General features: G+C 35.3%; 1 protein-coding gene across 21 annotated transcripts in view; it reads right to left on the bottom strand.

The window, feature by feature from the left end:
• The window catches only part of PPFIA2 (PTPRF interacting protein alpha 2), a 531438-nt gene that overhangs the window by 388401 nt on the left and 116478 nt on the right, over positions 1-26559 (bottom strand). The window contains exon 1 of one of the 21 annotated variants that reach the window (XM_037848425.1): positions 23250-23270. The exons of the other annotated variants lie outside the window; for them this stretch is intronic. The gene's annotated coding sequence lies outside the window, so the exon portion shown is untranslated. Of the gene's footprint in view, positions 1-23249; positions 23271-26559 lie in introns of those variants that run through there. 21 annotated transcript variants of the gene reach the window in all.

Below are 26559 nucleotides of genomic sequence, written 5' to 3'. Positions count from 1 at the left end.
TGAAAATTAAAATGTGACTTAACTCATTAGCGTGTTGCAAAAATTAAGTAAGATAATGTATGTAAAGCACTTAATGTCATCATCACCTCTCAGTCACTCAAAATCTTGATTCAACTCTCTAAATGTCTTTGTTTTACCTCTAGCAATTATGCTGCATTTATGCACTTTCCAATCATTTTCTGTTGCCTGGAATTCTTTTACTCATATTCAAGATACAGCTCAAGTACTCCCTCTTCTATGAAGTTGCCTGAGTCGAGTTATGAATTTTTTTTATTTTCACACCACTGGTCAGCACTTCAGTTATAGCCCTTACTAAGACCTACACTAGGCAAATTATTAGCATGTGGGTGTGTCTCCTGACTGAGTTAGGAGCGTCCAGAGAACTTTTGTCTCTCTCATTTCTGCATATTCTATGCCTAGCTACCTACAAGATCTGTAAACATATAAATCAGACCATTCCATTCTCCCACTCTCAACCAACCAATAGCTCCCTAACATCCTTAGGGGAAAAAAAATGTAGTTATTCCTGTAAAGCCTTGCAGTATTTGACTCTGACCCTCTCTGACCTCACTTCATGCCACTCTGTCCCCACACCCTTTCCACTAGTCACACTGGTCTCCTTGCTGTTTCAGGTACATGAAGTCAATTGATAGAGTGAAAAACCTACTGAGCAAGGAACCAGAGCAAACGAGGAAGGGATTAGTGAGCTGCAATTTAAAATCCCCTATTAAGCACTTTCCTCTCAGGACATTTGCAATCACTGTTCCCTCTTCCTGATTCTATTCCTTACCCATCCAATATTCATATGGCTCATTCCATCCATTATTTAAATATTTGTGCAACTGTCAACACTTCTGAAAAATCTTAAATGAAGAAAATATAAAATAGCATGACCCCACTCCCACACCACAACTCTCTATTATCTTAATAAACTTTATTTTCTTCACTGCATTTCCACTAAATGTATATGTATACCTATCACACATATAAGTGTATTTGTTATATGAGTGCCTGTGTATCTGTATCTATATCTATCTATCTATATATATTTCCATTCTATGAAGAGAAAGACTTTTTTGTTTAATTTATTAAGTGCTGTAACATTGCCAGTGATTGGAACACTGTTTGGCATTGAGAAGTTGTCAATAAATATTTATTAAGTAAATGAATGTAAGTAATAGCTAGCTTTGGCTAATGATTGTTACATTAAAAAGGTTGAGAAAAGAAAACTGAAGTTTAATCATCAACATATTATGGATCAATAATTGGGAAGAATTTTCAAATGTAAAAATTCTGCTTTTGATGCTCATGGCACCTCTTCTTTATATAATAACTGAAAAAATAATTCAATTTCTCCAAAATGATATTATCCAAAAACGAATTCAACAATTATTAAGAAGTGACTATAATGTCCCAGGCTTTGTACTAAGCACTGGGGATACAACAACTCAAAAGACAAATGTAGTTGTTTTTAAAGTTATCTTTAATTATTGAAAATCCTGATCTACATTGTTTATTACAAAAATTAAAATGCAAAGATTATGAAGATCAATCCACTGTCCATTTTGGCTTAATTCACCATTCAAAAATAGCCACAGAAACTTGACTCTTTATTTGGTCTTCTATACTACTTTCTATATTCTTCTCTTTAGACTCTAAGTAAGGCATGACATCCTTATTTAATAATGAGATCCTAGGAGGATCGGAGTTGGTAAATGCTCCTTCCATTCTTAGGAGATCTGAGGAGTTAGTTAAAAATATACATGTAAAGCAGGGTTAAACACACATGCTAGATACACAACTTTCTAAACCCAATGTTGAAAAGCCAGCAAAATGCAATCCTTCCAAAAACCATGAGTTGTAATCATCATTCTTTGTCTAAATTTCTACCTAGGCCTGATTTAAAAAATGTGTCCATTTAACAGTGAATGGAACTAGTTAATATTCTCACTTGATATCAATTTAATGCAAGATTAAATAAATATTACTTCCTTCTTGGGATTGTCAAAAATAATTTTTCCAGAACAAGAAATTTGAGTAGCATCATCATTATTTTTTCAATACACATGTTAGATTCAAATGTTTTCCTGGCAACTTTAGAGTGTCTCTCAGTGGAATAAAATGCAAATATTGTAAAATCCATGTTTTACTTATTCAGCTGTCAAAGTTTAATATTCACAATAATAAACAGCATTTTCCTTATGGCTACAAACAAAATTAAGCTAACCATTTAAAAAAGAAAACTGCTTAGCAGTAGAGATAAGTTGATTAGACAAACAGAAAAAGAAAGTCTTTTTTATTGAAAAATGATAAAACCAAGGCACATAAAAAGTGAAATGTCTCACAAATAAATCTGTAATTTACATTTTAAAAGAAAAAAACTCTTCTCATGAAAGCTGCAGAATAAATAAATAAATAAAAGATTTCTATGGTTCAAATTTGTCCTTTGGATCCAGAGGTCTGCTAAAGCGGATCAAAACTACCTGAAGAGTTTTCACAATCTGTAAGTTTTAATGCACCAGTATTTGTACTTTGATAATTAGACTACACCTACAACTAAAACCCAAAATTATAAAATATAAATACCCAAAGCTTAATGTAAGAGACAGTCAGAAAGATATATTTTGAGGCAGATAAAGTCAATAAACTTTATGAACTGTGACATCTACTATTGATTTTAAACTATTTTCTGCTTGGTGATGTAATATCTTGTGTTATCCCAAAATCATCAGTGGAAACTTTTACTAATGATACCTTGAGGAAGGAAAGCAAACAGGAATGCATACATGCTTGAGTTAAAGAGGCTCTGGCAGAGGAGGGATTCCGGCAGGAGTGGGGCTGACACTACCTAAGGTCATCAGAATTGAGCCTGCAGCATCAATCTGAGGTACAAAGTTTCTGGTAAATGCCAGGAGGATATAAACACCTCTCTTCCATCTTTAGAAATATTAAGGGCACTAAGATACCCATGGTAAAGTAGATACTTTATTTTAGATATTAAAGAAAAGGATAAGCGAATAACTCAGAAGGGCATTTATTCATTTAACAAATATTTTTGAGCTGCTAAATTGCTGAGGATTCATCTGTGAACAAAACGGGAAAAAAAAAATCATGTCTTCATGGATCTAACCTTCCAATGATTAAATAAGGCATGTTAGAAGGTAATAAGTCTAAGGAGGGAGAAAGAAAAGCAGAGAGGAGGAGTAGGTAAGTTGATATTTAAAAAAATAAGCAAGGAATCCATCAATAAGAAAGCAATATTTGAACAGACTTGAGGTGAAGTGAGCTGTGGGGGTGTCAAAGGAAAAGGGCACCAGGCAGAGTGAAGAAGAAATACAAAGGTGCCAAGGCAGTAGCATGCCTAGAATGTGTCTGAAGAATAAAGATGGCACTACATCCAAGCTGCGTATGTTTGCAAAGGAATAGTAGGTGATGAAGACAGAGAGATAACAAGAAGCCAGATTATGTTGGCTCTTGCAGGGCATTGATGGGACATTAGCTTTTACTCTAAATAAGTTGAGGGAGTGGGTGGAGGGGACGTGGGAAGGCTTTGAGGGGAGGAGTGTCATGTCATGATTGAATGATTGATCAACATTTTGAAAGGATCACTCCGGCTTCTGGGTAGAGAATAGAGCTTGGAGTGGTGGTTAGAATGGAAGAAAGGAGATAAGCTAGAAGACTGTTGCAAGAGAGAGCTAGTGGTGGCTTAGAGCAAGGTCACAATGGTTAAGATGATGGGATATAGCTGGACTCAAAAGAGTTATTTGGAAGGTAGATTTGGATGTGAGAGAGATAGGAATCGAGTTGACTCCAAGAATTTTAACCCAGCAAATGGAAGGATGGAGTTGCCATAAACTAAGATGGAGAAGAATATGGTTAGAACAGGTTTAGAGGAAAGGTCTTGAGATCAATTTTGGACATGTCGAGTTTGAGATGCCTATTAGACATCCCACGCGGAAATGTCAAGTAGGCAGACGGGCATATAAGTTTGGATTTGAGGGGAGAGTCCTAGATGGAGACATAAATTTGAGAGTTCTCAGTGGATAGACTTAAGGAATAAGTGTAGGGAAAGAGGAGAGGTCCAATAATTGAGCCCTAGAGCACCTCAATATTAAAGAATCCAGGAAATTAAGAAAGGGAACAGTGAAAGCAACTGACAAGAAGAGGCCAATAAACGTTAATTAGGGATGAGTGTTTCATGGGAGAAGCAGCCCATCTTAGGCTCCTAAAGCATTAGCCACCCCTGTCTAGAAAGGGCAGCCTCTTTGACCAAGATGCTAATTTGGACAGTAAGTGAGACGGACTGAGAAAGGAGATGATATTTTCATGATCACCCAGATGAGCCAAATCCACCCTGTCGATCAATGAAGTAACAAATTAACCATATTATTATTTTCCTATTTGGACTTTAAAAGTTGTGATGGAAACGCATAGCAACAGGGTTTTGCAATTTAGAAGAGAGCTCTGTGTCAATACCCCAAATAATCTACCAGTGATTTTAAATAAACTATAATTTTTAAAAGGGAGAAAATTTATAATCTAGAACAAAATTAAACTGATATGAATAAGAACATATGTATATACCAAAATTTATCCATTTTAGGTAAACATTAATTCTAAGGTAAGCAGGAAAAAAAATACTTTTAAAATTTTTAAAAAGAGAGAGAAAAACAAGGCATTGAATATGCTCCTCCACAATTACCTTGGGGAAAAACAGAAGTTGCAACAAAGAGCAGACATGATAATGAACCTACAATTACATCCAATATCAATCTATTTTAATCAAATGGGATATTAGCCTTCAGCCAGCATTAGATGGAAGTGCGAATAGGAAAGCAATCCTGTAGGGTTCCTCTAGAGACATTTTCTAGCTTATTTAGAGATGTGAGACTTTCAGGAGGTATTCACAACAGTGAAAATAGAGATGCTAAAAATGTATGGAACTAATTTAGAAGAGTAGATGAAAAGGAATTTAAGTGTTATGAGAAATACAAACTGGTATTTATAAATGCTCATTAGGCAATTTTAATGACCTAAAATGATATATCATTAACCTCATCCATCTACTATATAGAATTGGGACATTAATTTTTCTGTCTAAAGTTGAAAATTTTATTACCAGTTTACAAATGTGAGCAGTTAAATTATCCGTCAAAGATGTCAGATTAACTCAGAGAGAGTTTACATTTACAATATAAGATTTCCACATCTTGCTTTCAGATTGCATATGTAGTACACCCACAAACATATCCTATAGAGGTGTAGGTACAGTTCCTAAAACCAGGCACCAGAGATATAAATAAATGTACTAATAATTTAGATAAATCTCTGCATCTTTCATACACAAATTAGATATAAAACACCTGACATGTGATGACACTAACTCATTTTGTTTTTCCACTAGAATGTAAGCTTTGTTATGACAAGGAATTTTCTTTTGCTGCCACATAGTTTGTGGTAGTTTGGAGCTGTTATGTACCCCCAGAAAAGACCATGTTCTTTTAATACATTATTGTGGTTACAGACCTATTGCAGGTGGGACCTTTTGGTTGGGTTGTTTCAATTGAGATGTGACCCACCCAATTCAAGGTGGGTCTTAATCCTCTACTGGAGTTCTTTATGAGGATAAAAGAGAGAAACATTAAGAGAGCTTAGAGAGAAATGACCCAGAGATGCTAAGAGAGTAACCACAGACAGAGAGAAAGCCACTGGAATCAGAAACTGAAGACAATGGAACCTGGGAGCGAAGGCCCAGCAGATGCCAGCCATGTGCCTTCCCATGTGACAGAGGTTTCCCAGATGCCAGAGACCCTTCTTTAGAGTCCATATATCATCTTGTTGATGCCTTAATTGGGACATTTTTAGTCTAAGAACTATAAATTGTAAGTTAATAAATCCCCATTGTAAATGCCAACCCATTTCTGGTATACTGCATTCTAGGAGCTTTAGAAAACCAAAACATAGTTGTAACCTCAGTGCTTGGAAAAGTGCCTCACATAAAACAGAAATTCAATAAATATTTGATGAATGAATGAACACCAGTTAGCACACAAAAGCCAAAGTAATAACACCATTTTCTGAGCTGGTCTGTAAAAAAGTTCACCTCAAACAAGCTCATTTGTCCCATAAAATTATAGACTTGCATAGGAATGAGGCCCTAAAATATATATTCCATTTTTAATAAAATAACATTAAATATCCCAAATTGTAGATAACATAGTGCAGCTTTTGGTGAAAACAGACATATAACAATATTTGGTGGTCAAATCAAAGCATAAAATTTGAGGAAGTTACTGAATTTCATATAAACAACAGGGGTACATTGTTTTAATCAGCAGGGGTATCCCTAAGGAGGAAAGCCATCAAACATGGTTAGGCAGCATTAGTTGTTCTTTTTTTTTTTTTCATCTCAGATTGAAAAGAGGCTAAAGCAGGTTTTAAAAAATTAGAAACAAAAGAAAGCAAGAAGTAGTTAAAATTTAACATTCAGGTGACCCAAAAGAGAAATGAATATTCAAGTAGGACTTTTTAAAAGGACTTTGTGTGTGTGTGCATGCACACATGCATGCAAGATGGGGAAAGAAAGGAAAATTTTGAATCCTAAATAAGCCAGTTTACCATAATTACAATCAATCCATGTGTGACTACTATGTTATGTGGTCAATTCTTGTTATTTGCAGAATGTATGTTCTATAAAATCACTAGGAACAATAAAATAGCAAATGCTGAACCATGACTCTTAGAAGAAATAAAGGTTACCTTCTTGTGAGTCTCTGATCACATCTTTATCCATTGATCAATATATAACCTTGTTCTATTGTGTTTCTGTTTAAAGACACCTTATTTAATATATATTGTTTATTCATTAACATTGAAATCATGGTTAACAACACTATAGCTCATATCTGAATGAAGCTTATCAAACACATATATTTTCTCAATGAGGCATATTACAGCCTTCTTAGGCTTTAGGAACACTAGACAGCACTTCAGCACTACACTTAGGGACCATTTTAAGCAGTGAAATTGCCAAGAGAAATCACCAAAAAAGTGCTTATTTACAGTACGAGAATTAGAACTAGAACAAGAAGGCAGAACATCACTTTGTTCAACTTCAACTGGGACATGATGCAAATTTTTCTCTGCTCTGCACATGTCCTTGATTGACCACAAGAGGTTCATGAGTATTAACTTGAGGTTACAAATAAATTTTAGCATGTAGGTGAGTTCACAGATACAGAATCTGTTCAATAGTAATTAATTCTTGGACTGAAACTTCCAGTTACAAAGAGACAATTTCTCCCTCTCGTATACAACCAGATTATTCTGTTTCTAGCTCTTTAGAAGGCTTATGACTGAGTTTGCTACATTAGAATTTTTTGTATATCCATCTCCCTCAAATCATTGTCATTTTAAAAAGAGCATGGATAATGGATTATTAATCTTTAGCACTAAGATTACTGATAGTTGAATCATAAAATGTGGCAGATGAGTATATATTTTAATTTCTTCATTTTTAAATTGCGACTGTCAGCCTCATGAGAGCAAGGACCCTGTTCCGGTTTGCTAAGGCTGCCATTATGCAAAATACCAGAAATACATTGGTTATTTGGTTACAAAGTTACAGTTTTAAGGCCATAAAGAGTCCAAGGTAAGGCATCAATAATAGGGTACCTTCACTGGAGAAAGGCCATTGACATCCGGAAAACCTCTTTTAGCTGGGAAGGTACGTGGCAGGCATCTGCTTGCTCTCAGGTTATGTTTCAAAATGGTGTTTTCCAAAATGTCTATCTCTAGGCATCTGGGGGTATTCTCTTAGTTTCTCCCAGGCAAACTCTGGAGTAGCAAAAGTCTGTTTCAACAGCCATCTTCAAAATGTGTCTCTCAGCTGCATTGCGGTCCTTCTGTTTGTCAACTCTTTTATATGGCTCCAGTGATTTAATTAAGACTCACCCTGAATGGGTGGGGTAACACCTCCATGGAAATTATCCAACTAAAGGTCTTGCCCAAGAGTTGATTAAGTCACTTCTCCATGGAAAAAAATCAATAGGTTTCAACCTAATCAACACTAATATGTCTGTCCCCAAAAAATTGCATTAAAGAATATGGCATTTGGGGGGATATAATACATCCAAACCGGCAGAGACCCTTACCCACTAGTCTATCTTCTCTGTCTAGAAGGAGTTTAAAAACTTTTGTTGAATGATTAATTATAAAAATATTTACTTTTTGCATTGTTATGAAGAATCATAGACATCAGGATATACAGAATGTGATGTAATGATGTAATGATGCATACTAGTTAATTGAACTTATACAATGATACTTCATTAGATTTCAAGTTAGCTAAACTAGGACACCAGGATATTTTTTTAAATAGAAATTAATATTTGTTAGCTAAAGGTATCATGTTTTAGAATTTGGAGTCTATTTTGAACAGAGAAGTGTTAACCACATCATTTTCCACCTAAGATGTGATGAAACTGACTGTGATATTGGGGTTAAAAAAGGCAGATTTTACTAAGTACACTTTTATCTTCTGTAAACAAGGCAGCTACATTTTGGGCACTACTCAAATAGCTTAAAAAATTACAACCCCCAACAAAAAAATAATTCTCCATATTTTATGGATCAGCTCATTATGCCAGCAATCTTTTAAACATGGATCATATGCCATAGTTTTGTAATGATTGGTCATTGCAGTTGATCTCTCTTTCCCTTGCCAAGGGAAAAGATTCCATATGTAATAATGAATAGAAAGACATAGGTGCAATGGAAGGGACAAGTGGATTGGAAAGTGGTTCTTCATGTCTACAAGCACTTAATCTCAAAATACACTCTTCCTAGAGTGGCTGATAACCACATATATTCTTATGTGTACAAACCAGGTGCTTGGTTTACATTATTCTTATGCTGATCTGCAAATCCAGAAAAATACACAGTAGAGGCATGCTTATTAATGTCTATATACTCCCTTCCTCAATTATTAACTTCTTGGGTTTAGGACTAAGCCAGTCCTACAATCCTCCTATCCCAAGTCACTTGTCACAGGTCACAATTTCATACCTAATATCTAATAATGATAATGATGATGACAAAAGGTTTTAAATATTAGTTCCTCCAAAATTTTACCATACACAAGCAACCAGAATTAAGACAACAATATACTCCTTTACCAGTCATGGCCTTTCTCAGAATTTTGATGTTAGAAGTAACTTTTTCTAAAGTACAAGTTATATAAATAAAAATATCTTGCCATACATTAAATATATCAACTTGTCAAAGTAAAGGAGGTTAGGTCATCCTGCAATTAACTATTCCATTTAAAAAATCATGAAATAATTTAAAGTCTATTAAGATGTGAATAACTGGGTAAATTTTACGTAGAATGACATTACTCAGTTACAGCATTAGTAGTAATGATGCTATGAAGATGTCAATATGAATTAATCAGTTTTACTCTTTTACAGATAGGAGAATTTACACTATGCTCTCCACTTTTTTTCAGAAAGTTTTCCTGAGCAATAGGGGCACATGATGCAAAAAGTGGTTTTTTAAATAAAAATTTATTATAGTCTGGGAAAACATCACTGTTTATTTTGTTAAAGATAAAATAAACACTAAACATAATTCTGATTTTATTTTTTATCTTTCTAAGAAAAAAGACACATATATAAACAGTATATAATCTGTATGATACCATAAAATGTGCTCTACATAAAGAACAGCAGGTGGCTGGGATATCAGGATAATATCACTTCAGCTCATGAGGATCATGTGTAACCTACAGATACAATTGGATTCAAAGTAGAACAGTATCTGGTCACTAAAATTGTATACTCACACACTTTAACTAGGGTCATATCGGGTCCAAGTTCATCAACCACAGTAACTCTGATATGTCAAGATTGACTTTTATATGTCCAATTTGTATAAGAACTTTAGCCCCTGGAAAGTCATGAATGAGGAAATCAAAGCCTATGTTTACATCCTGATACAAGAAAACCAGGTCAGAAAACTTATGCTTGACTTCAAATACAGTGTTCAGAATCATTATGGAAACTCAAACACTCTTTGTACAATACCCCAATAAGGTAGAAAAACTCACTGTGACAGGAAAGTCAGGAAGGATGATGTCATCCAATACAGTGGTGCCATGACATGATCTTCCTTGGCCAAACAGTGTAAATCTCTCAGTGATGAAAGAAGGAAGGAAGGAAGGAAGGAAGGAAGGAAGGAAGGAAGGAAGGAAGGAAGGAAGGAGGGAAAGAAGGAAAGAAGGAAGGGAGAGAAGGAGGAGGGAGGCCCAAAGGAGCTTTAGAAATTTGGCCAAAGTTGACTAATAAAGCTATAACATCCAAGAGGAAGCCCTGCTAGATTTGTTGACTGGGTAGGATAAATTCAGGTGAGTGGAAGCACAAGTGTAGAGCTGGGTTTAGGGTAGAATGCAGCAAAGTGACAGCATATTTGTAGAACAGGTTCTAAAGTGGAATACAGGTGAATGACAGTGTATGTGTAAAGCTGGGTATAGGGTAGAATACATGCAAATATCAGAGAAAGCAAGGAGCCATGGCTTTGACCCTCATGGCTCACTACATGGACTTCTCAGCTATCTTTGAGCTTTTCCAGGGAACACGTGAAGAAAATGAAGGAGTAAATGAGACAAATAAGAGGACATTTATTCTGTGATCACTCAGTACCAGGAACTATGTTCAGCATTTTATCCTTGTTATTCCATTAACAAAAACCAACCAATTTGTGAGGTATATTGCTTTCACTATTTCAAACATGAAGAAAACCAAGCTCAGTGAGTTAAAATAACTGGCCCCCAGTCTCATGATCAGTTAATGGTGGCAGCAAGGCTCAAACCCAGATGAAATCTTAAGAGAACAAACATCTGGGAGTGGAGTGACCCACTCCATTCTCTTTCCACACAAAAACAGAACAAACAGCCACATAGGCCAGGTCTTTTTGAGTGAATTCTTAGAGTTCCCATTCCAGAAAAACTGAATGGGATGAGAGCTGAAAAACAATTTGATTGTACCTTAGCCCTTCATTTTATAAAGTAAAGACTTTATAGCCTTGGAATCTGGCATGAATTTAATAAATCCTAAAATTATAAGATGCTCAGTTTTTGCAGCCTTGAGACTTCAGTTTTGGAGTCTCAACTAAAAAATACAAAGTAGTAACCCAAAGTAATTAATAAAAAGAAAGTTTAATAATTACTGGTAGTTCTCCAAGAATATCAAAGAGTTCCAATGCATAAAGCAAAAAAAACCCTTCTCAAATTTCTTTCAACTACTTCTTGATTATGCTCTGGAGCTTCTCAGATAAAGAACCCGGGTTTCTCTATCTCCAATCCCGGCAAATTATTTCTCTCTTTCTTGCTCTTACTCTCTTTTTCCTCCTATTATATCATTTCTTTCTCTGTCTATTCTTTCTCTTAGACATAATGAATATCCAGAAAACTTGTGAATCGCTAGTGGTGTAGCAGTTTAGTAACCTCCATTAGGATTTTTTATGAAAATGAAATTATATATATATATACATATATTTATGTAAATTATATAAATCATATATATTAAAGTATAACACAACTTGGTATCAGCCTGATTTGAATCCTGGCTCTGCTACTTTTTATAGTGGCTATTATGGGATTCTGGGCAACACACAACTTTTTTTTTTCAGTCATGGCTTCCAAGACTGTAAACCCGATATGTAAACATATCTGAAAGGGTTGTTGAGAAGATTGTATTTGGATATCTTATTTGAGAATAACTAACATAATACATGGTTAAATACAATACTTGCTGCTTTCACTTGAGTTATTTCCACCATTCTCTAGCATTTTCCTAAGCTAAGCTGTTTTCTTAACCTCATTATTGCTATTTCTTGATTTTTCCCTCTATTATCTTTTTACTTCCCATAATTATATTATGTGCTTTGCCCTAGGTGTCTGCAATAGAGAGAAAAATGATGCATAAGTCACAGAAATAGTTTGGGACAAGTCTCATTAGCAATCAATGCCAGATTACATTAAAAAACTCAACAATAGGCTTTATCTAGTTAATAGAAATGTTCAGTTTCCAGAGCCAAATATAAAGTTAATACTCCTTACTCATTTTCTGAGTTCAACTCTTAAGAAGCTATTTTCAAGCTATTTCTGTTGAACATCAAAGGGTTGTTTTCTAATACAGCCTATTTCTACTAGCAAACTTCTAAATTAGAATGTTAAATGGTCTGATGCACCACCCAAAAATGTAATTCTATAAAATATTTGATCCAACATTGTTATTATAACCTTATTAAATTAAAAGTGGCACAATCTTGAAAATTTAGGCTTGTAACCAAATAAAAACAATGTTGGGATATAAATAGAATTTCTCTCTTGAGCTGTTTGAGTCACCCTGCAGTATGTCTGGTAGGATGGGCAAAGTACTGCAAACAATAATGAAATTAAGAAAACTGGAATTGTGTGCTGAACATTATGTCCTTGGCAGGAATTAAGGTGATGCTATCATAAAGGACACCGCTTGCACAAATTAAACTGGAGGACTCTACTGCATTAATATTTCCCCGGGAACAAAAGTAAACTTACATTTTAGATTATATGCATTATTTTGGGGATTGTTGAGGTGGGAAGTTAGGGCCAGCAGGGATTTTTTAAATACTAAGTATGCCTAAACAATCTGTATCCACTTTCTGCTTTGATCCTGTAAAATTTAATCATGTTTAGGCTACATTGTCTTGAGTCTTGGGAATACAGAAAAATTTAGTTATCAGTCTAATTTTACCTATCAAAAAAATCTTAATTCATAATGGATCCTTTTTTGCAGCAGCTTTTAATTGATGTTCATGAAAGCAGCTATGGCATTATTAGTGATTAGGCAAGGGTCATCAAAAATCCATGACAATCCTTAAAAAATGAGAGTCATTTTGATTGTTGAAAGACTCTCACTCTTTTAGGACAGTATTGACAGTCCACTGCAACTTTTATCCAAACCATCGTTACTACAATGATGTAATCTTGTTTGGGTTCACATGGAATGTTATCTATTGCATAGCTGTCAATATCACAACCTAAAGGAGAATGTAGAACTCAATTTTTCTTAGTTGATTTTCCATTTTGGAAAAAAAATAAATTCTAATTAAATGAAATGCAACTCTTTTACATATTCTGACAATAATGGTGAATTCGTGATAATAGTACTTAAAACCCACATATTTTGAAAGCTGCTTAAGTTTTCCTTGGAATTTCAATTATTTTCATAGATTGCCCTCTTGTGGTCGTAGATGATTCTACTAACAACAAAATGAAAATGTTTCATTGTATGGCTTGGTTTTTTCCATCTAGTAAATGCTTTGAGAATTATTAACTAGTGATACATTAAAATTCACTGTATAATATTTATAGATGAAATTTCTATGACTATCCTTCAGTGTGCAGTGTAAGCAAACGCTTGATTTCCGAAAATTCATTATTGGCTACAATAAGTTATTCAATAAACTAGAAGTGTAATGGGAGGGAGTAGGTATGGTTATTTATTAATTTTAAATCTTGGGCATATTTACCCATAAGCTGATATAATGGTTTAATGTCACAAAATAAAATTCTAATGATATCATTAATATAATTTCTGGGAGAAAGACAAATTTTAGGATAAAATACTAAAATCAAGACAATTTCTTTTTGGTTATCCTAATGTACTTAATCAACTGAGCACCTTTATTGTCAAAGAAAGTAAAGGAAATAATACCAATGGAATCAGGCACTTATGATGTTAAAAATTAATTGACCCTGCGCAAGCTATTTCAGCTTTCTAGGCCTCAGATTCCTCATTTATAAAATGAGATATTTGAGCAGAATGATCTTGATTAACATCCTTTTTACATATGCCCTACTTCCCACCAGCAAGGATTAACTAGCAATCAATAGCCCCTTCTGAATTTGACTGAGACAAAGACAATAGTAAAACACACATGGCCTCTTTCAAACAACTACTTTACAGTCTTTCCACTTACTAGCATGCTGATTTAGGTAAATTAGCCTCTGTGAATTTGCATTTCCTCAATCTCCCCAATTCTGATGACCATCGTCAATGCCTGCTCACTTCCTAAATAATGAATTTATACAAGTTACCTATTGCAGTGCCTGGGACATAGTTGGCAATCAATAAATACCAATTTCCTTCTCTACTTTACTGAACAACCAGCAAAGTTATTAGGATTAATAATGGGATTAGAGTTGACTAGAGAGAATGAGGGAAAAGCTACTGTATATCTTCAACCATAGATTTTATATTTGATTTATTTTTTTCTTTATTAGAGAAGTTGTGGATTTACAGAACAATCATGCAGAAAATACAGGATTCCCATATACCACCTGTTTTAGTTTCCTAAGCTGCTCAAAGTACATGCCATGAAGTAGTTCAGGTTAAACAATCAGAATTTATTCATTCATGGTTTTGAGGCCAGGAAAATGTCAAATTAAGGCAACATCAAGACGATTCTTTCTTTCCAAAGATGGGCTGCCAGTGATCATTGGCTCCTCTGTCACATGGCAGGCACATGGCAGTGTCTGTTGTCCTTCCCCTTCTCTTCTGGGTTCAGCTTCTTGCCTACTGTGACTTTCTCTCTCTCTCTCTCAGTCTGAATTTCATTCTCCTACAAAGCACTGCAGTAATAGGATAAAGACCCATCCTGATTGAGGTGGGTCACACCTTACCTGAAGTGGCCTCATCAAAAGGTCATACTTACATGGGTTGACACCCCCAGGAATGGAACAGATTGAAGAACATGCTTTTCTGGGGTACCTACAGCTTCAAACCACAACAACAGCCTATTATTAACACATTGCTTCAGTGTGGAACATTTGTTACAATTGATGAAAACACATGCTTGTTTATGACTATTAACTATAGTCCATGGTTTATTTGGAGCTCACTATTTCTGCAGTGCAGTTCCATGGGTTTTTTTTTTTTTTAATTTTTATTCTGTTACCATATAAAAACAACCTAATATTTTCCCCTTAAACCATATTCAGGTATGTTTCAGTGCTGTGAATTACATTCACAAAATTGTGCTACCATCACCATCATCTACTACCAAAACATTTCCATCATTCCAAATAAGAACTCTGTACATTTTAAGCATTAACTTCCCATTTCTGATGCCCACCCTAAATTCCAGATACTGACTCTATGAGTTTCATATCTGTGAGATAATACAATAGTTGTCTTTCGTGTCTTGCTTATCTGACTCAACATGTCTTCAAAGTTCATCCATGTTATTGCATGTATTAGTACTTCATGCCTTTTGCAGCTTAATAAGATCCCATTGTATGTATAGACCACATTTTGTTTATCTATTTGTTGTTTGATGGACATCTGGGTTGCTTCCATGTTTTGGCAAATGTGAATAATGCTCCTATGAACATCAGTGTGAAAACATCTGTTTGAGTCTCTCCTTTTAATTCTTCTGGGTGTATATCTAGTAATGGGATTGCCAGGTCATATGGTACTGGAACAGTACTGGCACGGTACTGGCACAAGGACAGACATATAGACCAATGACATTTCATTGACAGCTCAGAAATCAGCCCTCACGTTTATGGCCAACTGATTTGGACAAGGGGGAAGGCCACTCAATTAGGAAAAATAGTCTCTTCAACAAATGCTGCTGGGAAAAATGGTTTCTTAGACTTTACACTCAAAGCCAAAGCAACAAAAGAAAAAAAAATAGATAAATGTGACCTCATCAAAATTAAAAACTTTGTACCTCAAAGGACTTTATCAAGAAAGTAAAATGACAACGTACACAATGGGAGAAAATATTTGGAAACCATATATCTGATAAGGGTTTAATATCCAGAATCTATAAAGAAATGCTTCAACTTAACAACAGAAAGACAAACAACCCAATTTAAAATGGAGAAAGGACTTGAATAGACATCTCTCCAAAGAAGATATACAAATGGCCAGAAAGCAAATGAAAAGATTTTCAACACCAGTAGCCATCAGGAAATGTAAATCAAAATTAGAAGTGTTGGAAAGGATGTGGAGATATAGGAACACTCATTTGTTACTAGTGGGAATGTAAAATGGTGCAGCCACTGTTGAAGATAGTTTGGTAGCTCCTCAGAAAGTCAAATATAGAATTACTATATATTTGGTTTTAAAGTGATCATTTAGAGAAGAAAAACATTTATTACCCAATTTTCTACTTGCAAACAAAAATGCACCCCTAGTTAGATTCAGGGCTAAAAATAAACCAATATGCCTACACTTCATAAGTAACTTGGCCATTGAAATGATACTATAAACTCTTCCTTTAGAAATGTTATTTTTATCTTGTCAGAAAACTATGACAGATTTTTTAATACTTGCACTCAGTAGCTTTTGAAAATATGATACTCATTCATGTTCTTAAAATTTGGTAGACTGGATTCAGGACAAAAGGGATAGGATAACAAAAATAAGCATTTATTGAGCACATACTATGTGTTCTTTCCTCTGCCATTTTTTTCCCTCTGACATTTTAAAGATGAGACACAGATGCTCAGAAACCTGAAGGAACTTGTCCAGGGTCCCATTGCTAACAATACTGATTTGTCTTCATGTCTGTCAGATTATAAAGCCTATAGTCTATCAGGGAAAATGAAATTTCCTTTAAAGGAATATGACATTTCTGGGGACAAATCGGGGGCCTCATACATTGGAAACATTAGCCCTTCCCCCAAATCAAGCATCTTCTCAGTCACTACTCTAGATCTGGGTTCCTCGTGGCCTTAAATTTGCTTTCTGATATTTTGAAACTCAATAAAATAATATTAAACAATTAAATAGATTTAATTGTGCTTTATTTAAAGTCTTTTCCCCAAGTGAAAACTTCTTCTACCTTTCAGCGTGCATGTCAAAATATACATTGAATCCTCTTTTTTTGAAGCTGCTGCCTCTAGATTACATGTGTAGGCTTCATATACTTGATGCTTATGGTCTCCCATTGTTTTCGCAGACGTGTCTACAACGTTGGAATAGCAAGAAGTGGCCCAGAGCCAATGGAGTGGGGGCAGAGGACGATTGGCAGAGAGATTCCAAACAGGCTCCCCTGGGTAAACTAAATTAGTTCATCTTTCTACCTCTTCCAGAGGGATATATGCCAAAAAGAAATGATGAAACAAGCTCAGAGGTCATCACAACACAAAGCAGACATAAATTAGGGTATGTAAGTTTTGTAAATGTTTATGTAACACAGACCTGAGGAGATACATAGAAAGATAGATAGATAGATGAATTTATTGATTTTATAATGTAATCAATTGCTTTCATAAATTTTAACTTCTGTTGAATGAGCTTTGACAGCATGCTTTATCTAGATAGCAACTTAAAATCTAGAAATCATTTAAAATAATTTTTGAAATGAAAAGTCTTTAAGATTAAAAAAAAAACTGATTAATCACCATCACATTTATTCAAAAACTCAAGCATTAGTCTTTTTAACAGCTGGAAAATCTCCTTTTTTTTTTTTTGTCTGGATCATCCATCTTAAAACATCATCTATCTCATTCTCTACCATCTACGCTCTATGCCCTCCTTCCTAGAAAGAGTTTGGATTAATTTAAACAGAAAAGGAATTTATGGAAAGGGTGCTCAATAGCTCATAGAATCACACACACACACACACACACACACACACACATACACACACACACACACACAAAACAAACAAAAAAAACATGAGAATCCTGGTTGGAAAAGTACAAAGTTCTGAGGCTTGGTAGTAACAGGTACCACACCAGACATTGAACTTTTCCCTTAGTATCAAACAAGTGAGAACATTTTACTGTCACATAACACTTAATGCCACCGAATTTCCAGGTTCTACTGGACTCTAGTGCTACTACTAGGACCTCAGTTGCAGCTGCCCCTGGGACATGAATGTTGCTCCTGCTGGTAATCCACCAGATAGGACTGCTGAAGTAGACAGAATAATAGCCCCTCTGAAGGTGTCCATGTCCTAATCCATGATATCTGTGTATATATTACCTTACATGGCCAAAGGGACTCTGCAGATGTGATTAAGTTAAGGATCTTGGAATGGAAAGATTATCCTAGATTGAATGAATGAACCCAAATATTGTATTATAAGATACAAATACCCTTATAATAGGAAGGCAGGAGTGTCAGAGTCAGGAAGAGATTTGAAGATGCTATACTATTGGCTTGGAGACAGAGGAAGGTTCATAAGCCAAGGAAGCTGGAAAAGGAAAGGAAATGGACTCTCCCTTAGATTTTCCATTATAAATGCAGGCCAGCTGACACTTTGATTTTAGCCAAGGAAGATCCACTTCAGAATTCTGAGCTCCAAAGCAGCAAGATAATAAATTTGTGTCATTTTAAGTCACTAAGTTTGTGGGAACTCGTTAGAGCAGCAATAGGGAACTAGTACAAACTCCAAAGCAGATGCCTCTTTGATCATTAGCTCTCAATTCTAATCTTGAGTGGTGTGCCAGTTTGGATATATTATCTTCCCCAGAAAAAGCCATGATCTTTTAATCCAATCTTGTGGGGGCAGACATATTAGTGTTGATTGAGTTGGAACCTTTGGATTAGGTTGTTTCCATGGAGATGTAACCCACTCAACTGTTAGTGACACCTTTGGTTAGGGTGTGACCTCTGATTGAATGTTTCCATGGAGGTGTGACCCCACCCATTCAGCATAGGCCTTGATTAGTTCACTGGAGACCTATAAAAACTTAAACAGAAGGAGCTCATAGCTAGCTGCAGCTGAGAGACACATTTTGAAGACTGCCATTGGAAGCTGACACTGACATTTTGGAGGACGCCATTTTGAAACGCAACCTGGGAGCAAGCAAACACCCGCCACGTGCCTTCCCAGCTAACAGAGGTTTTCAGAGGCCATTGGTCATCCTTCAGTGAAGGTACCCTGTTGTTGATGCCTTATCTTGGACACTTTATGGGCTTAAGACTGTAACTTTGTAACCAAGTAAACCACCTTTATAAAAGCCAATCCATTTCTGGTGTTTTGCAAAATGGCAGCATTAGCAAACTGGAACAGGTGGGTGCATCAGATTGGCCAGGTCCAGTGCATGCAACTATTTCCCAACAACAAGCAAGCCTGGAAAAGTCACCATCTTTGCGACTCTATAGGGCACAAAGACTCTGCTTCTCCCTGAGGAGTATATGGTGAAGAATTTCCCAAGCATAGAGGATTTCAGGAGATGGGAAGCCCAGGAAAGCACAAATATGTTCTATAATCATACTTTAATAACATTATAATTCTTTAGACTTTATCATCATCAAACAGCTCTAGAAGACTGACACTCTGGTCCTGATGACTTATGATCAATTATCTCCATTCTTTCATAGATCACTATTTTCAATAGCTGAAAGCAAATCATAAAACCTGAAAAATAAGACTTCTGGTTTAACTCACAGAAATAAGAACAAACTATTACATATAGCTCAACTTATAGTTAATTCAGACATATCATGAAGTAGCAAATTAAATCTTTTTTTTGTAACAATGCTGTCTTCTTTAAAAAATGTTATACTGCTAGGTGGTCTCACATTCTTTTATAAACATTACAATTGAAAGGCTGTAGAGTTATTTCAATCTGATTCTATGATGAGGCACTGATTTGAATGAAACTAGCAATATCTATATACTAAAACCAACATTTCTAGTTACTATAGTGAATATAAAACTTGGATTATGGAATATGAATTTAAGTCAGTGTGACCTGGTGAAAAGAAATGCTGGTTTAAGTGTTAGGATATAAATTCTTGACCATGTATTTGCAATAAAATTCTTGTTGGATGAATTCTTGTGAAGATTATCTTTTCTGAGTTGAGTTTATTTTGTTAATCCTCTGCTTTATGTATCCCAATTATCTAATGATGTATTATAATGAAGGGGAAACAAATGAAAATGTGTACAATTATAAAGTGTTATATAAAAGTACAAAGGCATAGGTAAAATTCAAGGTCCCTTTTTTTTCCAACAAATTTTCTAGTGATGAATACAAAAGGTCTAACTCATGAATTGTTGAACCTTAAATATGGAACATACTATGTCAATCAAGTTCCAACACAATTACCACTATGTCTACTTTTCAGTGTTGATACTGAATAGTGCTTGTAAAACACTTTCAAAACAGTATTTCTTTAAAATGGCTTCTAAACACTTACATAGAGTAGAAGCGTGTTCAAAAACAAGGCCTTCATGCCCAACAGACCTGGTTCTCAGTTCTGACTCTGGCATGTTCTAGTCATTTAACTTCTCCAAAATATCCTCCTCAAGTTCCAAATGTCAATAATCATAAGTTTGTAGTGACTTGCCTCATAGGTTGTTAGTGTGACTTAGTGGCATGACATAATGCCTTAAGACTTGGCACAATGTTGAGTATACCATAACTAGTCAGTAAATGTTACTTATTAAAACCCCACCCTAGTAAAGATGGTGGAGTAAGAAGCTTCAGGGCTGTATTGCCTCACAGAAGCATTAAACAACCAGCAAGAACCGGCAGAAACATCTTTCCCAAAGCTCCAGAAAACAGAAACTTGAAGAAACAGGGCAAGTGTCAAAATCAAGAAAAGGTTGCTTAAATGTAGTAGGATCTACATGGAGCCCTGACTGACCCTTCCTTCATCCCATCACTGGCTTGGCACACCCTTCCCCGAATACTCAGACCCACCAATTTTAACATTTTGACACATCTGCTGTATCATTCTATCCACCTATCCATCCATCTATCTGTCTATTTATAATTCCATTTTCTGAACCATGAACCCTTGAGTGTAGGTTGTATACATCGTGGTCCTTGAACACTTAATACTGCCATGTACATTTTATAAGACAAAGGATATTAACTTATTTAAACACCTTAAGGGCAGTTATCTAATTCAAGAAATTAAACATTGATATAAAGCTTCCAGTCTATATTCCAATTTTTTCATATGTCACAATAATGTTCTTTTGAGACTTCTCTCTTCACTTATTAGATCCTGTCCAGGATTATGTATTACATTTAATTGTCATTGTCTCTTTGGGTTGCTCTTTCTGAGTTTTATATTTTTATTGTGGGAACATATTTACAACATAAACCTTCCCATCTCAACACCATTCCCAAGCATATCTCTGAGTGGGATTACTGATATACACAAGGTTGCAGCACTTTCACTATCCTCCACCAAAATCTTTCCATTTTCCCAAAAAGAACCCATATACCTATTATACATTAACTCCCATTCCCCCTGTTCCCTGCCCCTGGCAACTGGTACTCCAATCTCTGTCTCTTGAGCTTGCATATTCTCCAATTTTCTCCTTGCAGTTACCATGGGACTTAGATTTAACATTCTAAATCTATAACAATCTTGTTTGCTTTGATACCATCTTAACTCAGATAGTATACATAAACTATATTCATTTATTCCATATCTCTACTGCTACAAACCATAACATGTACAAATGTTTTAAAATCGATTTCTTATCAAAATATAACTGAATAAATTAATAGAAAATATGGAAGTGAGAAATTGGTTTGTATTTCCTAAATTCAAATAATTTACACAAAATAAAATGCTCTCACTATAAAAAGAAAGTAAAGAAATCAACTACTTCATAAACTGGAGTTGTTTAATTTTTTTGGCCTTCATGTACAGTAATCAGAAATATCACACAAAATGATTCTAAATATTTGGCAATGCTAACATTATTAGCCCACCACATGAATTTAACCAATTTCTCTTAAAGATCATTCTTATTTGAAATCTGTATAATGGATCCCACTACATATATGTATGCATGTGTGTATACCTGTGTATATACAGACACACACAATCTTCATTGTTCATGGAAGTTATGTTTTATAAAGTTGCCATGAACACTGAATTAGGGAATTCTGACCAATTGCCCCTAGAGGAAATATGTTCCTACTATCCTTGTCACATTTCCATCAACCATTCAATATATAACCTTGTCTTATTTAAAGACACCTTATTATATTTATTTATATATATATATATACATATATACATATATATATATTTAACTCATTAACATTGGACTCATGGTCAACAGTCCTATAATTCATGCCTGAAGGAAGCCAATTGCCTAGATACATTGCAGTAAGGCACAGCACAGCCCTCTTATGTTTAGGGACACTAGAGAGTGTTGTGCTGGGGAACCATTTTAAACAGAAAAATCACCAAAAAAGAACACAAAACTGCAAAGTGCCTGGACCTAAATAAACTGCAAGTGTATACTTGTCACAGTATGGGAGCTGAAACAAAAAGGCAGAGCATTGCACTGTTTGATATCAGGTGGCAACATGCACGTTGGGTGACTTGGATTTTTTACTACTCTGGCATGTCCACAAATGAGGGCAAAAGTGCTCTGAATATTGATTTTGGCATTAAGAATAAATTTTAGCAAGTAGATGAGTTAGCAAATATGGAGTCTACAAATAATGATCAACTGTATGCACTCACACATACATACAAAATATTATCTCCAAGTGTAGATACGTACATCACACTAAAATTGTCAAAAATGCATAAGTAGTTAGCAAAGAAATCAAGGCAATACAAAAATATAATAATTATATGGCAGGGAAAACACTATATTTGAACTGAATTTCTTTGCTACTTCACTCCTGCCCTTTGCCTTCCCGATTCCCTTGCATTATCATTAGCTCCCTACCCTCTTGAAAGGAATAGCATAATACATTTAAATCACCAGCTGCCCCAGGAATACATAATGAAACTTGCAAACTTTTAACCACAAATTCTAAGTACCTTTTAGTCTCACAACCAAAGAGAAACAATCCTCAAAGTATGGGAGGAGCCACATTTTCCCTAGGAGAAGATATCCCCTGTGCCCTGGGATGGGGAGTGGGGTGGGGATTCCTAATGCCCATGTATGTCCTGAGTACTCTCCTTTCCTTCCCCCGGCAAGGACCCTGGCCAGCAGGTAGCCTCTGTCAAAGTTACTTGCACTCTGATTTTCTACAGCACTGGAGCCCTAACTGGGAACACAGCTTAGTGTCTGCCTGACTAGGAATCATAATGACTACTTAGACTGCGTGAAGCACTGTCTAAGTATTATATTTACTTGGTTCCTCTCGTTTAATATTCATGGCAACCCTTTTGAGGTAGTTATCATATTAACAAGAAAACTTGAAGCTTGCAGAGTTAAAAAAAAAAAAAAACTTGATCATAATCACACACCTGGTATGTGATGAATGCAGTATTTGCACTCAGGTTTCTGTCTGACTCCCAAAACTGGGAGTGTTGTTTTTGTTATTAGGGTTTTTGTAGGTAATCCTCCTCCTTTATGGAACTGTAAGAGAAGGAAACATATGCCAATATCACCTACTTGCAAAATATCTGTGATTTCTTTTTCTTATCCAAAAGATAAAAGAATAACCTCTATGAAAGCTTAGGAGAATTCGACATAAAAAGATTTATTTTCTATTATGAAATATTTAATAAACCAGGTACTGGAGTCATAGGCTAGTTACTGGATTAGGCACTGGAGATTTGGTGATGAATTTCCCATTGTTCCCACCTTGCAATTGGTCACAACACTGTGGAGAAGCAGACAGGCAAGCAACTCAAATACAATGTGGTACAGCATTTCCAGAGAGCTTCTGGGAACTCAGACAAGAGATTAGTGCTGTGATTGTGGCTAGGTTAGGCAGTACAGCAAAAAATATCCGGGGAGGTTTCCCAAAGGTGACTTTTAAATTGGTTCTTGAAAGCTAAAAAAGAGCTTGCCCAGCAGAGAAATGAATTGTAGACATAGGAATAGAGCATTCCAGTCAGGAGGAATTTTACAAGCAAAGGAAAGAAATCTTAATAAACTAAAAATCACATTGATGTAGTTAAAAATTGTATAATTAAATAGGACAGAATTATACAACTAAACAGAAAATAAACTAAGACAGGAAAAGCTATACAATTCACCGTTAGAATGATATCTAAGATAATTTTGGGTTTCTTTTAAATTTTGATTTTTGTTTACTTTGTCGAGGGAATAACAGGGAGGATGTTTATACTTTTATTAGGAACTCAGAAAAATTTATTTCAAAAATAAGAGGAACAAAAAGCTCCTCCAAAGTATTTGGCAAAGCTTGTGGTCGAAAAGTCTATTCAGTGATGTGAAATGGTTAAATAATATTTAAGTCTGTGTTAAGCTGACACTCAATGTAGAATGGTTTATAGAATATAAGTAAAAATCATACATTTATTTTTTTTTCCGGTAAAGCTGTTTCTGTGCCCTTGTCACATCAAATATGGATCTAACTAAAATCTGGAGTTTCTTTCCTTTTCAGGAATGCCTGAAACTGCTGCAATAGCAGATTTTGTTCTCATGGGCTGTTCTGTATAATTTGTTCCTTTGAAAGTTGGCACCTTTTTTGAAGCTTGTAGTATGAATTTTCTAGCTAAGGATTTGAAATCATGGATAAGGTAAGAAGTTTTTCCATTCTTTCTTTGAATGTTCCTGCTGCATCTGAGTAATCTCATTTTTCCCAAAGCTAGAATGATTTCTATAAGTTTATTTTGTGAAATGAGAAAAATGTCTCTCTTCAATTTGTATTCTTTAGAGCAAAGGGCGTATTTCTGACCTTTAGATAAATTAATGAAGTGGCCCAATACAATTGTAAGTTTGCAGTTCCTCAGATCTAGGAAATCTGTTAATAACTTCCTGAAATTGAGCTGTTTTTTTGTTTTACACAGTAACTCTCCATGGTTAAAACCAGTTCTTTCCCCAGAGGCTTTTGCACTGCCCTCTTGTGATGAAAAGTGGAATATTTACTCCTTGAAGGAGGCATGCTACAAAGTATAATAAGCCTTTCAAAGACATTACTTGAGTTATTATAATTTGTTCTGAGAACCATATTACATATTGTTATTACTTTTTCAACCATTAAACATAATTTTAAAAACTCAAGAGCAAAAGGAAGATACATGGTATTTACCCTTATTTTTGCTATGTTCTTCCTTCCTGATGCTCCAAGTAGAACAGAAAAAACAAAAATCTTTTGTCAATTCCTTTATGTTTAGAGACTTTCAATTAGCCATTATTTTAGGGTAAATCTGCTAGTACCAAATTCTCTTAGTTTTCCACATCTAAGAATGTCTTGATTACCTCCTTCATTCCTAAGGGATATTTTTGCTAGGATTCTGGATTGACAGTTCATTTCTTTTGGCACTTGAAAAACATTGTGCCACTTCCTTCTGACTTCCATGGTTTCTGATGAGAAACCTGAGAGGTTGGCTTTCCTTTATAGGTAATGTGCCATTTCTCTCTGGTTGCTATCAAGACATATTCTTTGTCTATAGATACAAAAGTTTGACTATGATGTTATCTGTTGTGCATTTGTTTGGGTTTGTCTTGTTTGGGGTTTGCTCACCTTCTTGAATCTAAAGGCTTATGCTTTGCAAAATATGGTGATTTGTCAGCCATTATATATTTGAATAATCTTTTAGCCACACACTCTTTCTCCTTTCCTTCTGAGACGCCAATGACAGGAATGATAGATTTTTTGTTATAGTCCACATATCTCAAGATGTGTTTTTTCCAATCTATTTTCTCTCTGTTGTTCAGACTGAATAACTTCATTGTTTTATCTTCAAGTTCACAGATTCTCCCCTCTGTCCTCCTGTCCTCTCCATTCTGCTCTTGAGTTTACTCTGCTCTTGAGTTTTTTTTTTTTTTTGGTTATTTATTTTTTAGTCCTAAAATTTCTATTTTATTCTTTTTTTTTATCTTGTATATATTTATTTTTTTAAAATCTTCATTTTATTGATACATATTCACATACCACGCAGTCATACAAAACAAATCGTACATTTGATTGTTCACAGTACCATTACATAGTTGTACATTCATCACCTAAATCAATCCCTGACATCTTTATTAGCACACACACAAAAATAACAATAATAATTAAAGTGAAAAAGAGCAATTAAAGTAAAAAAGAACACTGTGTACCTTTGTCTGTTTGTTTGTTTATTTGTTTCCTTCCCCTATTTTTCTACTCATCCATCCATAAACTAGACAAAGGGGAGTGTGGTCCTTATGGCTTTCCCAATCCCATTGTCACCCCTCATAAGCTACATTTTTATACAATTGTCTTCGAGATTCATGGGTTCTGGGTTGTAGTTTGATAGTTTCAGGTATCTACCACGAGCTACCTCAATTCTTTAGAACCTAAAAAGGGTTGTCTAAATTGTGCGTAAGAGTGGCCACCAGAGTGACCTCTCGGCTCCTTTTGGAATCTCTCTGCCACTGAAGCTTATTTCATTTCCTTTCACATCCCCCTTTTGGTCAAGAAGATGTTCTCCATCCCACGATGCCGGGCCTACATTCCTCCCTGAGAGTCATATTCCACATTGCCAGGGAGATTCACTCCCTTGGGTGTCTGATCCCACATGGGGGGAGGGCAGTGATTTCACCTTTCAGGTTGGCTTAGGTAGAGAGAGAGGGCCACATCTGAGCAACAAAGAGGCATTCGGGAGGAGGCTCTTAGGC

This window comes from Choloepus didactylus, chromosome 8 (assembly GCF_015220235.1).
Source record: "Choloepus didactylus isolate mChoDid1 chromosome 8, mChoDid1.pri, whole genome shotgun sequence".
NCBI lineage: Eukaryota > Metazoa > Chordata > Mammalia > Pilosa > Megalonychidae > Choloepus > Choloepus didactylus.
The sequence above is the reverse complement of the archived record's forward strand: the minus strand, read 5'-3'. Positions and strand labels throughout refer to the sequence as shown.